Source organism: Nipponia nippon, unplaced genomic scaffold (genome assembly GCF_047370975.1).
Source record: "Nipponia nippon isolate SJK-2023a ecotype South Korea unplaced genomic scaffold, ASM4737097v1 scaffold_2, whole genome shotgun sequence".
Taxonomy (NCBI): Eukaryota; Metazoa; Chordata; class Aves; order Pelecaniformes; family Threskiornithidae; genus Nipponia; species Nipponia nippon.
The window spans coordinates 10,409,048-10,422,067 of record NW_028262336.1 but is presented as its reverse complement, the minus strand read 5'-3'; the positions used below and the strand labels follow the sequence as shown (position 1 = coordinate 10,422,067).

The 13,020-nt window shown below is 42.2% G+C and overlaps 1 protein-coding gene across 2 annotated transcripts in view; it reads left to right on the top strand.

Annotated features, from left to right (window-relative positions):
* LOC148055650 (uncharacterized) overlaps positions 1-13,020 on the top strand; it is a 169,446-nt gene that overhangs the window by 86,897 nt on the left and 69,529 nt on the right. The window lies entirely within an intron of this gene.

Below are 13,020 nucleotides of genomic sequence, written 5' to 3'. Positions count from 1 at the left end.
GAATAACAATCTTTTATAAAAGTTCTGAGATTGGAAGTTAAAAAACCTGGCTTGGGTAAAATGAAACATTTTATTAAGTGAAATTTTTTGGTTTTGAACTTGTTGATTCACTACAAATTGTCATCAAATTGGCAAGAACAAGCAGCTAGAAGAGTTATCCAACTGTTATTGCTGAAAGCTGTTTAAAGACAGAAAAGTGTCTTTATCTCTAAGATGTCTAGACTAGTTTTTCACTTTCTCTCCTTTTTCTTACCTTTTGTATACTCATTAATAGTGGGATATTTTGCTAAAGAACTCAAAATGGGTGGTTTTGGTATTCTTAAATGCAAAACAGAACCAATCAATAATTCTGTCTGCTGTTAAATAGACCTAGACTGTGGGTGGTGTTAAGAGTAGAGAAAATGAACAATACAGGATTAACATTTTTTTTTATTGGATTGCTTGTTTAACTCAGCTAAAATACAGTAGCATTTTGTAGGATTAAATAGGAATCTTTATTTAAGAAAATACATATCAAAGGGCTGGTCTCTGGTTTTTGCCTTTTTTTTTTTAACCTTCTGTCTTTTTTATTTCAAACTCTGCAGATGTCACACTCTTTTTTTCACATAGCTATCGCATTCATCCATTTTCCGTATTTATTCAGCGTTAGATACAGCGGGTACTCAGGTAGCCAGTGTAATAATTTTGAAGAGCCTGCCTAGAACCTATTGAAGTCAAGAGAATATCCTTCATTGACCTCAGTAAACATGTTGTTTAGAAGGAAGTTTCAGATGTCAATTGAGCATTGCGATAAAGTCTTTCAAGTGTAAACTTGGTAGCTGCATAGCCCCTTCGCTTTATGTCACTTCATTACATCTCATTGCAAAAGGTCAAAGCAATAGAGAGTGATACATTTCCTTTTATTGGAGAGCAATGGCAAGGAGCTGTTGCTTAGGTTTGGTTTGTCCTGCTTGTTACTCTCAATGTCACTGAAACACAGCATAGAAATTAAAACCTTGAAAGGAAATATAATAATTGCAAGTTGCCATTCTTATCTACTGAATAGTGTCATCTTTTCTAGAGGCTTGTGCCCTGTGGCTGGTGACAAGCTCTGGCTGAACGCGGCTGAGCCTTAGAAATGTCATTTTTTTTCAACCTGGATCTTTATATCTGAGTAATTATGAAATCTCCAGAGCAGGAAACTCTTCAAATCAAACATATGCATCGGAGCAAAATATTAATTCAGCAAATATGACACAAGATAGCACATCAATCAGTTCATAACTGGCTCCTTTAAAACTCTGCAGTATTCTTTTCCTGACCCATAAATGTCACTCAAGAACAGAAAGTATTTTCTACTTCCTAAAACATAGAAACTTTACATCCCTACATCCAAAAGCCTGAATTTTTATAATTCTATTCCAAACGGCAGTAAAATGCTGAAAATTCAAAATCCCCAATGAAAAGGGGCACTTGCACAAAGTTTAATGTTAAGTTAGGCTTGGCACTGTTCTTTTTGCTAAAACGGAAGCACTGTGCATGAATTTGGACCTTTTTATTTTATCTTGTGTTATGCTTTTAAAACATATGGTAATATGTAATATATTTTGGAATACAAACTTATTTTGAAACTGAGCATCGAAACATTTATTCCTGGGAAAACTGAAACCTTCTACTTTTTCTGTGCCAAAAAATGATTCTTTTCCAAAATCAAAGCTGTTCTTCCGAACCTGTCAAGCTTAGGGGATGGGCATGTTCCCTCAGGGTATTTTCTAGTAGCTCTAGTTGTTTGACTGCAAGGGTCTTGCACAGCAGTTGCCCCTATCCTGATTTGGGTTTTAGATGCTGCCACAGTGTAAATACAGAATAATAACAAATAATAATCATAAGTGGAAAAAGAAAAAAAGAAACAAGGAAAGCATGAGTTAGCTTCAGTGTAGTAACAGCGTGCCTCCAAACTTTCAGTTCCTCTGTGATCAGGTTCGTTTTAGCACTTAGACTGATTTCATACATATATATGTTTTACCTAAGCTAACAAATATTTCGTCTTCTCCTTAAGGATGAATTTTAGGTGTGAATGGACATGAAGACAGTGCGTGGGAGAGGTCTGACTTCAGGGGTTTCTGATCCCTTCAAAAACATTTAAAAAGTAACTTAGATAAGTAGAGGTAAAAAAGCTAGGAAAGTAATGTGACACTGGCAGGAGAGAAGGCGTTGGGGGCCTCATCTCAAAAGGAACAGTAAGCTAAAATTCACTATTGAACTAGTGGGGAAAGAATGCTAACGAGAAAGAACAAACCAACCCTGGCCGGTTTGCTAATGTCCTGGTTCATGTCCTGCACCAGGGCTCTCTCTTTGCTTCCCCTCATCTTTCCAGATCTGTTGCTGCAGATGAAGAAGATTTCTATAGAGGAACTGAGCAGCTGGAATTAACCTTGTGCCCATGAATTAAGCAAATATTTCACTGAAAAAGGAAAAAAAAAATATTAAAAAGAGAGAGAGGGAGCGCAAGAGAGACAAGGGAAACAACATGCTAAGTCTGTTGGTAGACTGTAGTCTTTATTAGCCAGAAACAACAATGATCACTTAGCTGCTGGTATTTGAAATGGAAGAAACTAGTCCTCTACAGGTGAAAGCACCAAGGGGAGAAAAGCAACAAGGAAAAGAAACGTTCGTATTATCTAGCCAGTTAAAACACCTGCATTATTTGAACACCTACCTGAAGCTTGAAACTAACAGCATTACAAAAGTGGGAATAGGATTAGTTTCCCATTTAAAATAGACCTAGGTCTTTCTGATTACGTGTAGCTGTTTCTGCAGCCAGCTGATGGGGAGCAACCACCACCCGATGAGTACGCCCTCTGTGAGACTACAGCATGACCATGTGGTGCTGCCAGGCAGCGCTGCCTCACGTGGCTATCTGGTGCTCTGTCATCGTGCCAACTCCATGAGTATTTTTGAGCTGTAAATAGATTTAAAAACAGTCATAATGACCTGGTTGCGTCAAATCAATCAAAATTCATTACAGAGGTAATAAAGGTATGTTAGAAACTGTCACAGATTCTCTTAATCACTCCCTTGGATTTCCAGTTCTTTGGTATTCAGACACATTTTCAGCTGCCGAGCACATGCCAATATCTGGGTAAAGTGAGTGAGCGGAGGTGTGTCATGAAAAGACGCAAAAATATTTCACACTGACTAGTCAATAGGCTGCTTCTAGATTTAAAAACAGCTGGCTGAAAACAGACTACATCATCTTATGCTACATATGAATGCATATTTAAATGGCCTAGAAAGCCATGCTAAAAGAATATGTATACAGGTGCCTTTGAAAGCATGCTGATGCCAAGGAGTGCTAACCTGACCTCAGCACATGGTCTCTGCCCATGTAGCATTTTCTACTATTGACATAGCAATGCTCCTGTCTTCCTTGTGTTTTTCCTGAACCTGGTGATACTGCTGCCTTCAGCTCTACCCAAGTCAGTAGGAAAAAAAAAAAACAACATTGAGGAGCTTATCCCACTTCTTCCTTTGAATGCAGCTTGGGTCACCTTTCCTTATTATTGGTGGCTGTTGCCAGCAAGCTGTCCAGCTTTACTGAGTTCCCAATGCTTACAGGAACAGGAAAATCTATGCTTTGCTTTTTGGCCCAAAACTTTCATTTAGACTGAGCTATTACTGGATGCCGGTGGTAGTATAAGAAAGCTGGAAGTGAGAAAAGGGGTCTAGAAATTGGGATTGAGTTTGGGAAGGCACTCAAAAATATGGAGGAACATGAATACAGAAAAGGACAAGAGGTAAGGAAGAGTTTAGGTAAGAGAGGTGTATACAGGAATGAGCAAAGAAGTCTATATGTGTTTGAGGAGAGTAGAGCTACCTGTCTTCCTGAGAAAAACAAGAGACTGCTCAGATGTGTCCAAAGATCAGGGCTGCATGGAGAGAGCTGGAGAAGGTTTGCATGACCTAGGATGGGAGGCTGAGGAAGGACAGCCGGGCAAGCAGCAGAGATAAGCTGAGTTCCTGGCTCTCTTATAGGCTCTTGGCATGGCCCAAGGCACATTGTTTAGTCTTCTCATTACTTTCCCAATTCTGATGTCCCTATTTTGTGGAGTTTTTGAGGCAAGAAATATTCATCCAAGATTATGAGGTCTTCAAACGACTTTGATGGTAAGACTCATATAGATAGCAACATAGGTAAGACCTATCTATCTGCATGTTCCTGTAGCATCTGTTCAGTATGTATCTCTGGGGAGGAGCAGGACACAGAGGCCTATGTGCCTCATGTCTTGGCTAACAGATCTGGAGCTTGTAGCCCAGGCAGCAGAGGCTCAGATGGTCAGAATGGAAATCTCCAATTCTGAGGATCTAACCTGGGTCTGGAATTCCAATAGCAGAGGATAGGATAGTTCATCCCTATTTCTATTTGTAGACAGAGGGGAAAAGAATATGAGCCTGAGTATGTACAGGTCATGTACATGCGTAAGTAAATTTGGTGGAAAGGGAGTTTGCAACTGTGAGTAGATTCTGGAACAAGGCAGTAAATGCATTTAGGAGAGGTTTAGAGAAGAAAAGGCTGCTAACAGAGGAGAGTGTGTCTGATGAGAGGCTGGAATCAGCATTTCTGTGGCTATGGAAAGGGATTATGTGAGAATTTTGGTGATAGAGAAGACAGGGCAAGAGAGAAGATGGAACGGGGCAGAGAGGGAGCGGGCACAGGGAGCCACAAAGTGGGAATTATAAAAGCAGGAAAAGAGCTCTCTAAAAGAAAGGAGAAGAATTGCTGAAAAACACAGGGTAGAAAGAAATTAAAAAGGTAAGATAGGAAAAGAAAGAAGAACAAAGGGCAATCACTTCTGCACTGGATAGAAAAAATTACCTTAGGGAAAAATTAATTAAAAAGGTATCTGGAAAGATAAAAGATGACAGAGAAAAAAAGGACAGAACGGAACGAAGCAGCGAAGAGAAAGAGGGAGACAAAGTACATGTAAACGAAGTTTTTAATTAGCGCAAAGGATAGAGGTATCTACAGAAAAAGAAAAAAAAAAGCATATGGATGAAATATCAGAGACACTCATTTATGTAGGTCCCTTCAAGCTCAGGTTTTTATGCATCTTTTTCACTACTGACATTTTAAAGTTGAAAAGTTCTCCCCTCTTGGTCATTCTGGCCTTTTTTTCCCCCCTGTGACTATGTATATCATTGTTCCAGTAACACAGAATGATGTAATGCACATTTTCCACGTTTATATTTATATCTTTGCTCATTTTTTATCATTGTTTTCTACTGACACTGATTCCCTTGTTAAAACAATCTTTTTATCTGTACTGACTGCAGGTTTCTGGATGACAACTTCTCTTTTATCTGGGGAATTTTTTTTGGTAGAACTGTTGGCACCCAGTCACTGTGCATTTGCTCTGCAGCTCTCAGCACCACTTACCATGCGTACCTCTCAAGGAATGACATATCTTTCTAACGAAACAGCAGTGGTGAAAACTTATTCAGGCTACATTTGCCATGAGTTTGTTCATGGACAATATGTTTTATGAATACTGTTGCAGTTTATTTTTCACACAGATGACTCCTATGAATTAGCTTTTGTCAGAGAGCCACAGAGTCATCAGTTCCCATTGCAGTCCCTGACACTAGCACAATCTGTGGTTTTGAACTCGTCATTAAAGAAATTGGATTATAAAATACATCTGTCCCAGAAACAGGTTTAGTTAATGATGGTAAAATATAATGAAAATCTGAAAGCCCTGACAACTTATTTTTTTCTGTTTTGAAAAGCTTCCCATGCTGGTTTGTATTGTACCTTCCTCCAATTCCCTGTTCTTGTTAGGGAGGCTAATGCAATGAGGGGGGCAGGAAGGTGGATAATAGTCCTGCCTTCAGCATCTGGACGGCAGCATGGATTTGAGCATAGTTCTAAAAAGGGACCACAGGTTTGCTGTATGGTTGTGATATGCTTTTGCAGGCTCTAAATTAACTTGATATGTACTATGAAAAATTTCTCAAGTATTTTAGAATACTTCTTTGCATGGAAGGAGTATAATGAAGGGACCATTTGTCCCATCTTATTAAACCAAGTGGTAAAATTGGGATCACAACTGTGTGTATTTTTTATGCTGTGGTTGAAGGGATGACCCCAGAATGGGCATGTGCACTTGAACAAACTTCAGTCTAGCTAGTGCAGGAGCAAATAGCCGTGGAGATGTGGTAGCCCAGACCTCGGCACCGAATGGGTCCTGGAAAATTTGTCCAGCTCATAGCAAAGCTCATGTCACCTTGTCTTCACTGCATGGGTCCTGTAGGTGATTACACATGGGGGAGAAGCTGTAACCAGCTGTAAATAGGAGATAGGATGTCTGAGTGGCCTGGCCGTTCCCAGTGTGCATTTTCCCCTCACTCTTAGAGGCAATGAAATGATGCTACCACAAAGTGCACACTGCACAGAGCAGGCCCCGATTCTGCTCGGGCACTCAGAGACTGAGAGTACAATGGGAGGAAACAGTCAAGACTTGGACTTTCAGAGGCATATAAGAAATATGAGGCACCTTAAAGTTCAGTTGTGCAAAGTGCTGAGCTTATGCCAATTCCATGGTCTTCACTCAGGGCAGGAGGTGCTGCTTGCTTGGCAGGGTCACCCAGGATCTCCCATGGGAAGACCTTAGCTGTAAGGCCTTCTGTCACGACCAGCAACCCTCAGACATCGCTTTTTTATGTGATGCTGCTGGAGTTTTTTTCCATACAGGCTCAATACCTGAGCTAATCCCCCCCTGCCCCCAAACCAAGAGGAAGAAGCTCCTGGGCTGCAGGGAGCTGTGGACTTGCAAGGCTTGCAAGGAGTGATCAGAGCCAGAAATCTTTCTGAATGAAAGAAAAGGACCACAGAGATGAAGAGTAGATGGAAAGGAAAGGGAGAGCCCCAACCAGCCAGCTCACGGTTCAGGTTTTGAAGCGTTATCAGCCAAAAGAAAAGCCTGGGAACACAATCTTCCATCAAAGCTCTCCAGCAGAAGAATGGTTTCAGGCCTCCTTGTCAAACTGCAGTAGATGGTCAGCATGTTGAAGGATATAATTTCTTTCTCTACTAGTAGACTTCTTCTGTATGGGACTGGTGAGAGAGGGAAATACAGTGGGGGGAGGGCAGGGAATGAGTGTGATAAAACCGGTAGCAGGTGGATGCTCCCTCTAGTTAGGGTTTAGCTACTGACTGTACTAGGTACTGTTGGATTTGCAAAGAAATATGGACTTGCTTAGCTTTACCACAGGTAAGATGACACATGAAAGGTACTTGAAGACTGTGAAGGTCTGTAAAACCTTATATGGCTGTGTACATCCCATTAAGTTAAAGTAAAGAAAAAACTGTTTTCCTGTTTCCACTGTTCTAACTGTGGAATCATATTTCTGTATAAAGGGAACAGTAGGTAAAGGGAAAAGTAAGTGTGGGGTTTTTTACATATACACTTATGCGTGTGTTTGTGTGTGTGTGTATAAGTAAAGAGTTCTACTACAGTAAAGCCAACCTGGCCAAACTGTCTGCCTCTGGGAGATTTTGTATTAAGCCTTGTGTTCTTACGATCTCACAATGATCTCAGATAGGCAAACTGCACCTTTGTGAACAAAACAGAAGAAAATCTATTGTTCTGATGTTTATCTATTTGCATATTTAAAAAGAAGTGTGATCTCATTCTCCATTCATTGCCCTCTTTTAGTCTTCACTTTATCTCTGAATACATTTTCTTTGACCATCTCTCTGATGCAGATACTTGAAGTAATCTTAATGAGTGGAAACCCACTGGTTATTATTAAAGCTGTTTAAGCAATGTAAGTTTTCATTTTCTTGTGTAAGCTCCTCTTATTCTTAATTGTAATGATCTCATTCCCTAAAGTGTCTGTGCTTCCATTATTAACTCCTGTTAATAACTTGTATTAATAATACACCATACAAGTCCCAATCTCTGCTGAAACATTGCAAACCAAACCTCAGACAGGGAGGAAACAGTCTTCATGTTTTGTTTTAAAAGGAAGCAGAAATGTTCTAGTTAAACGTAAAGCCAAAGACAATATTGCACTGGATGCTCCATTATGCTGCTACCTTACTCTTCTTGTCCTAGCAAAAAGCACTAAACCTGTCCTGAATAAACACTGGAGACGTCCTAGCTTGAAAGGATGACATACTTGTGGCACGAGTTGGGAGTTAAGGTCAGGTTGCCCTTGTGCAGTGCAATGCCAAAGCTGGAACCCTGACTGTGGTATCTTTAGTTGGAAAAATTATGTCTTCCCTGAATTTCTCAGAGATCACTACGGAGCAGGATGAACTCATAGAGATGCAATACGTAAGCAGCAATTACACCATAAAGGTCTGAATCAAATTATCACTGCCACGCTGTGGTAAACAGAAGCACTGGTGCAGTGAGAAGCATCACTGAGTTGGCACCCACCTCACTGCAGCTGATGTAAAACTATCTGTTACTGCATCTGTGAACCACGCTACGGTGGCAACTACGCAATCCTCACGCAGGGGGTGGAAAAGAGGGGAGGGGAAAGGGGAAAAAAGGAAGAAGCGTGGAAGCGGCCACAAACTCGCTGCCAACCAGCCATGCCTTAAGCCTCCGTCCAGGTGTGCGTGGGTGGGCAGAGAGGCCAGGCCGAGCTTGCACCACGGGCAGGGAAAGGACTGCTGGGCTTTGTCCTGCAGCTCCCAGAGGGCTGCAGACTGGGGCAGGAGAGAGGCATTGAAATCAAGTGTCCAGGGGACACAGCAGCGGGAGGAAAACTGTGCTTAAATCCTCCCAGAGTGTGTGGGCTAAGTCTTTTGCTCTACTAGGATATAAATAACTGTGTTTATCTTTGTTTCTAAAGTTAATGTTTTGCTCTTTTTCCCTATAGTAAACTTCCAGTTCTAAATATGTAGGTTGACCACTTCCGCATGTTGCCTTTTTTGCAGGGCACTTGGCAGTACCTAATATTCCCATGCTTCTTGTGAGGGCTTGAGCCTGCATCTTAATTAATTTTAAGCAGCACCTTCTAGACATCTGACCCTTTCAGCACAGCCACCGGTGACGCTGGGCAGAGAGAAGCAGGGACTGATCCCACGCAGAATTACTGTGGAGGAGCTGAGCCCTTGTTATGCTGAGACCTGAGGTGACGCCTCTCGGCAGGGAAGGGTGTCCCTGCCATATCTCGGGGAGCCTGGCTGGACGTGTGCTGCAGGGTGCGTTATCAGCGCAGCGCTTCTGCTTCTGCTTCTGGCAGCGCACAGCCAGGGCAGGGATGAGCAAAGTGCCGGAGTCTGTGCCTGGTGTCGAGATGATCCTCTTGGCTCTCTACTAAATATTTGATTTGAACGAAGTTCGGGGCTCAGTCAGACGGGCTCCAGAGCCCCTGAACACAGCCTGCATGAGTGAGACAACAGGGTCAGCTCAGCTCAGCCCAGCTCACCCCCCCACTTAAACCATTGCTTGCTACCCCAGCCCTTTGGGAGTGGGGAATATGCATGCAGGGGGATGCTTGCTAGCTAGCTGTAGTGGTGTCCTTGAATAAGGCATTTCCTTCTACTGTATGAGCTGTTGTTTCTCCCGCTAGGTCTTCTTCCGCTCCCCTCCAGCTTTTCTAGCTTGCTTCCTCTTGTGGCTTTAATAAGAAATGAGGTTGAAGGAGGCAGAAGCAAGAACGATTGCACAGAAGGGTTATCAAGTGTCTGAATTCCCCCTGTGTAGATAAATACTTCTTAGTAGAGATGGTTGAAAATGTTTGGTGGAAGCAGCTTTGTGTTAGATAGTATCAGCTTGTTATAACTGGGACATTTTGCAGGAAATATTGATTATAATGATATTTCATTTTGAACAAAATAGAAAGTAATGAAGCAACCTCCTCACTTTCAGTAATGCAATGTTTTGAAAAGACTGAAGCTGATCAGACTGGAACCCGTTGGCTCCATTTTGGAGTGGCTTTCACTGCAAATTTTGCTTTTAAATGAGAAACTATAAATGATAAATGTCAAAATAGAAAGTAACATTTTAATTAAAAACATTTGTAGGGAAAATTCTGAAAATAAACTTTCTGTTCTGATTTAATATGGAAAGATTCAAAATCCTGGGCTGTCTCTCAGACAGAAATTCTGGCTCCTGCATAGCTCTGATAGCATCCAGAGCTCAAGTGTAGCATTGATCCTGGATTCCTTGACCAGTAAAGCTGCTTCTGTGTGTGTGTGTATGTATGTTTTCTGCAGATGGCTTCCATCCCTCTTTATTGTAGCAGTACCCAATATCAGCCAAAAATATCTGCACAAAAGCCTGTGTTATGTCTCTGGGCTTGAATACTGGCCAACGTTACATGTACGGAGAACAGTAACTCAGTATCTTGAATGGCTGTCTCTTGCATTATACTGACATAGCCTGAGCAGGATAAAATGCAGGGTGTAAACTGAAATTCAATGAGCCATAAAGACTTAAATTATTCATTTGGGAAGTATGTTCTGAGTGTCACCAAAACTCTAAAGATCAGGGAAAAATAAATAAAAGCATTTTCTCTTTTGTTATTGGCTTGTAGCTTTGCTTACTGAACCCTGTGCTGGGCAGCCAGAAAGGTCTTGCAAGGGGCAGAGGACTTGAAATTTCCATTATGTTGTTGCCCTGTAGCAGCGTTCGGTATAGGTGATGTGCCTTCTAAAAGCAGCCTCTGCACAAGGCATGCAAAATCTGCAGCAGCTTGAAAGCTACACAGTTTTGCCTCTCATTACGGAAGAAATAAAGCTTCCTTTTAGACATTGCCACAACAATAGGGGTTCCAGATGCAGTTTTCTATTACAGACTGGCAACAACAAAGATATGTATTTTCTAGAAGTAAGTGTCATTTTCCATTCCAATAACCCTATGTAATTCTATGGCTCTACATATTCCTTATTTTAGGATTAATATATCTGATAAGAGGACTGCTTGTGCAGATCCCCTACAATGCAAGGGAAAAAGGGTGCTGTTTGTTAGAATAAGATGTCAATTGAAGTACCTAGACTACTCTAAAGTATATGTATTACTATTTTTTAAAACCCGCTATCTAGTAGTCACCATTTACTTTCCAATGCCTGCAGTTCATGGAGCGGGAGAATATATAGCTTGAGAAAACAGAGCTGAAACCATCTGCTCATTATTCTGCAGATTTTTACTGCCTTTCCTTACAAGACAAACAGGTTTCCCATGGCATATATCTCAATAGTCTCTCCTAAGCCATGCAGGACTGTTCCACCCGGGAGGTGGGCTGCTCGCAGCAATGGTGCAGCCTGGTCAACACAAAGCTTCCCCGAACGGCCAGGTACCCTTGCGCCACAGGATCTGGCTGTGTATTGGGGGTCCCCAGACCTCCAAAGCTGTCGTTGCAGCTCCAACAGGTTCTCCTTGCCACAGCCCAGGCAGTGGGATACAGCTAGCAAAAAAGTTGTTGGGGCTTAATGATTGCATTGCTGCATTAGTAACGACTATAAGTTAGAGCAAACTCTACGTGGCATTTGGAGCATGTGCGGGCTCCAGTTGGGAGGTTCTCATCCCTCTCATTCAGCTAAGCTCATGGCATCCCTGATCATGCAAAGGACTGCAGAGCTTAAAGCATTTTCACACTTCTAAGGTATGTTTGGAAGTGGACAGTCTCGTATGCCTGAAAGCTTCAGACAGCACAGAAAAGGGCAGTTTGGGCCTGGCAGGGGGGAGGTTTGGCATTAGAAACTCATCCACAAACCGCAGAGCGACCCCTTTGCCTCTGTCCAGATTGCAATGGTGCCGCACTGGGAGTGCCGCACCGCGGGGTGCACGGAGCCCGCTTCCCACGCTGGGAGCCGGGCAGGGGAGACCAAGCAGAGGAGGTGGCTTACCTCTGTGCCCCAGCCCTGAGAGGGAGAGGCTGAGGCAGGAAGGGCTGGGACCAGACAGGGTTGTCAGACATAGCGTTTCAAGCGCACTGTAGTGACAGGGAATTTTTCTCTGTCATGGGATCATGCGAGCAGCCCTGTTCCACCCACCTGTATCATTACTGAACAATGGATGGCATATCTTGCCTGCTATTGTCTGGGTGGCAAATACACTTTAGGGAGAGAATGAAAGGTGGGTGTGAAAAAGCTTGACTGCTATAATTGTCTCCTATTAGCTTAAACATTTCTCCCTCTTTTCTGCACATTGATCCAGCCTTAAGACAAGGGAGGGAGTAAAGAAGATGTTACCTGGGGTTGGTTCGCTTCCTTGTTTTGTGTTTTGTTTGTTGTTTTATTTTTATTTTTCAAACTGGAAATTAATATGTAGACTATCCAAGATTACGTGTCATTTTAATGAAAAAAAATCATTCAACCCTTTTCTCCTCCTTTTAATTTCAACCAGTCCCTAGGAAGCTCTCCTCAACAGGCTAAACGTTTAGATTTAAATGACATTTCCCTGTTCACAAAAGCAATGATTTCTTATGTGATCTGTGTCACTGGAAAAAGTGACATAATTCTTGGGAGGGATAGGATCTTGTAGGTTAAGTTATATGAGTCTTGAGTTACCACATGAATCTTGTTATTCTGGGTAGGTTCCTCATCTTTTTTTTATGTTTTCATCATATTCCACTGAAGGCTTTGACGTACATTCAGCAGCAGATTGAACTGTGACAGGCAAAGCAATTTTCATCTCTAGCTTCTGCCTTGCCCCTTTCTCGGAGACTTCTGCCCCTGCAGTATGGACTGTGGGGCCTCTCCTGAACCCGTGCAGTTCACAGCCAGGCTTATTAAAGTAAACCTTAATCTATTTTGATTCATGGCAATATACCATCCTGCAAACTGTGATGGTCAAGAAGTGACTCAAAAAGCCACCCAGCCACCTCAGCTACAGGGGCAGCAGCTTTCAGGAGATGACAGAGAGGGCAACGAGGGAGTAGAGATCACTTCAGCAGCAGGATTTTAATCTGACAATAAATGCGTGGCAAGATCCTTAAAGCCTCCCAAGGAACAAAACTTACAAGACAGCAAAATATTTGTATACTTGTTCCCCCATAATTGTAATGTTTCTTTCTGCCTTG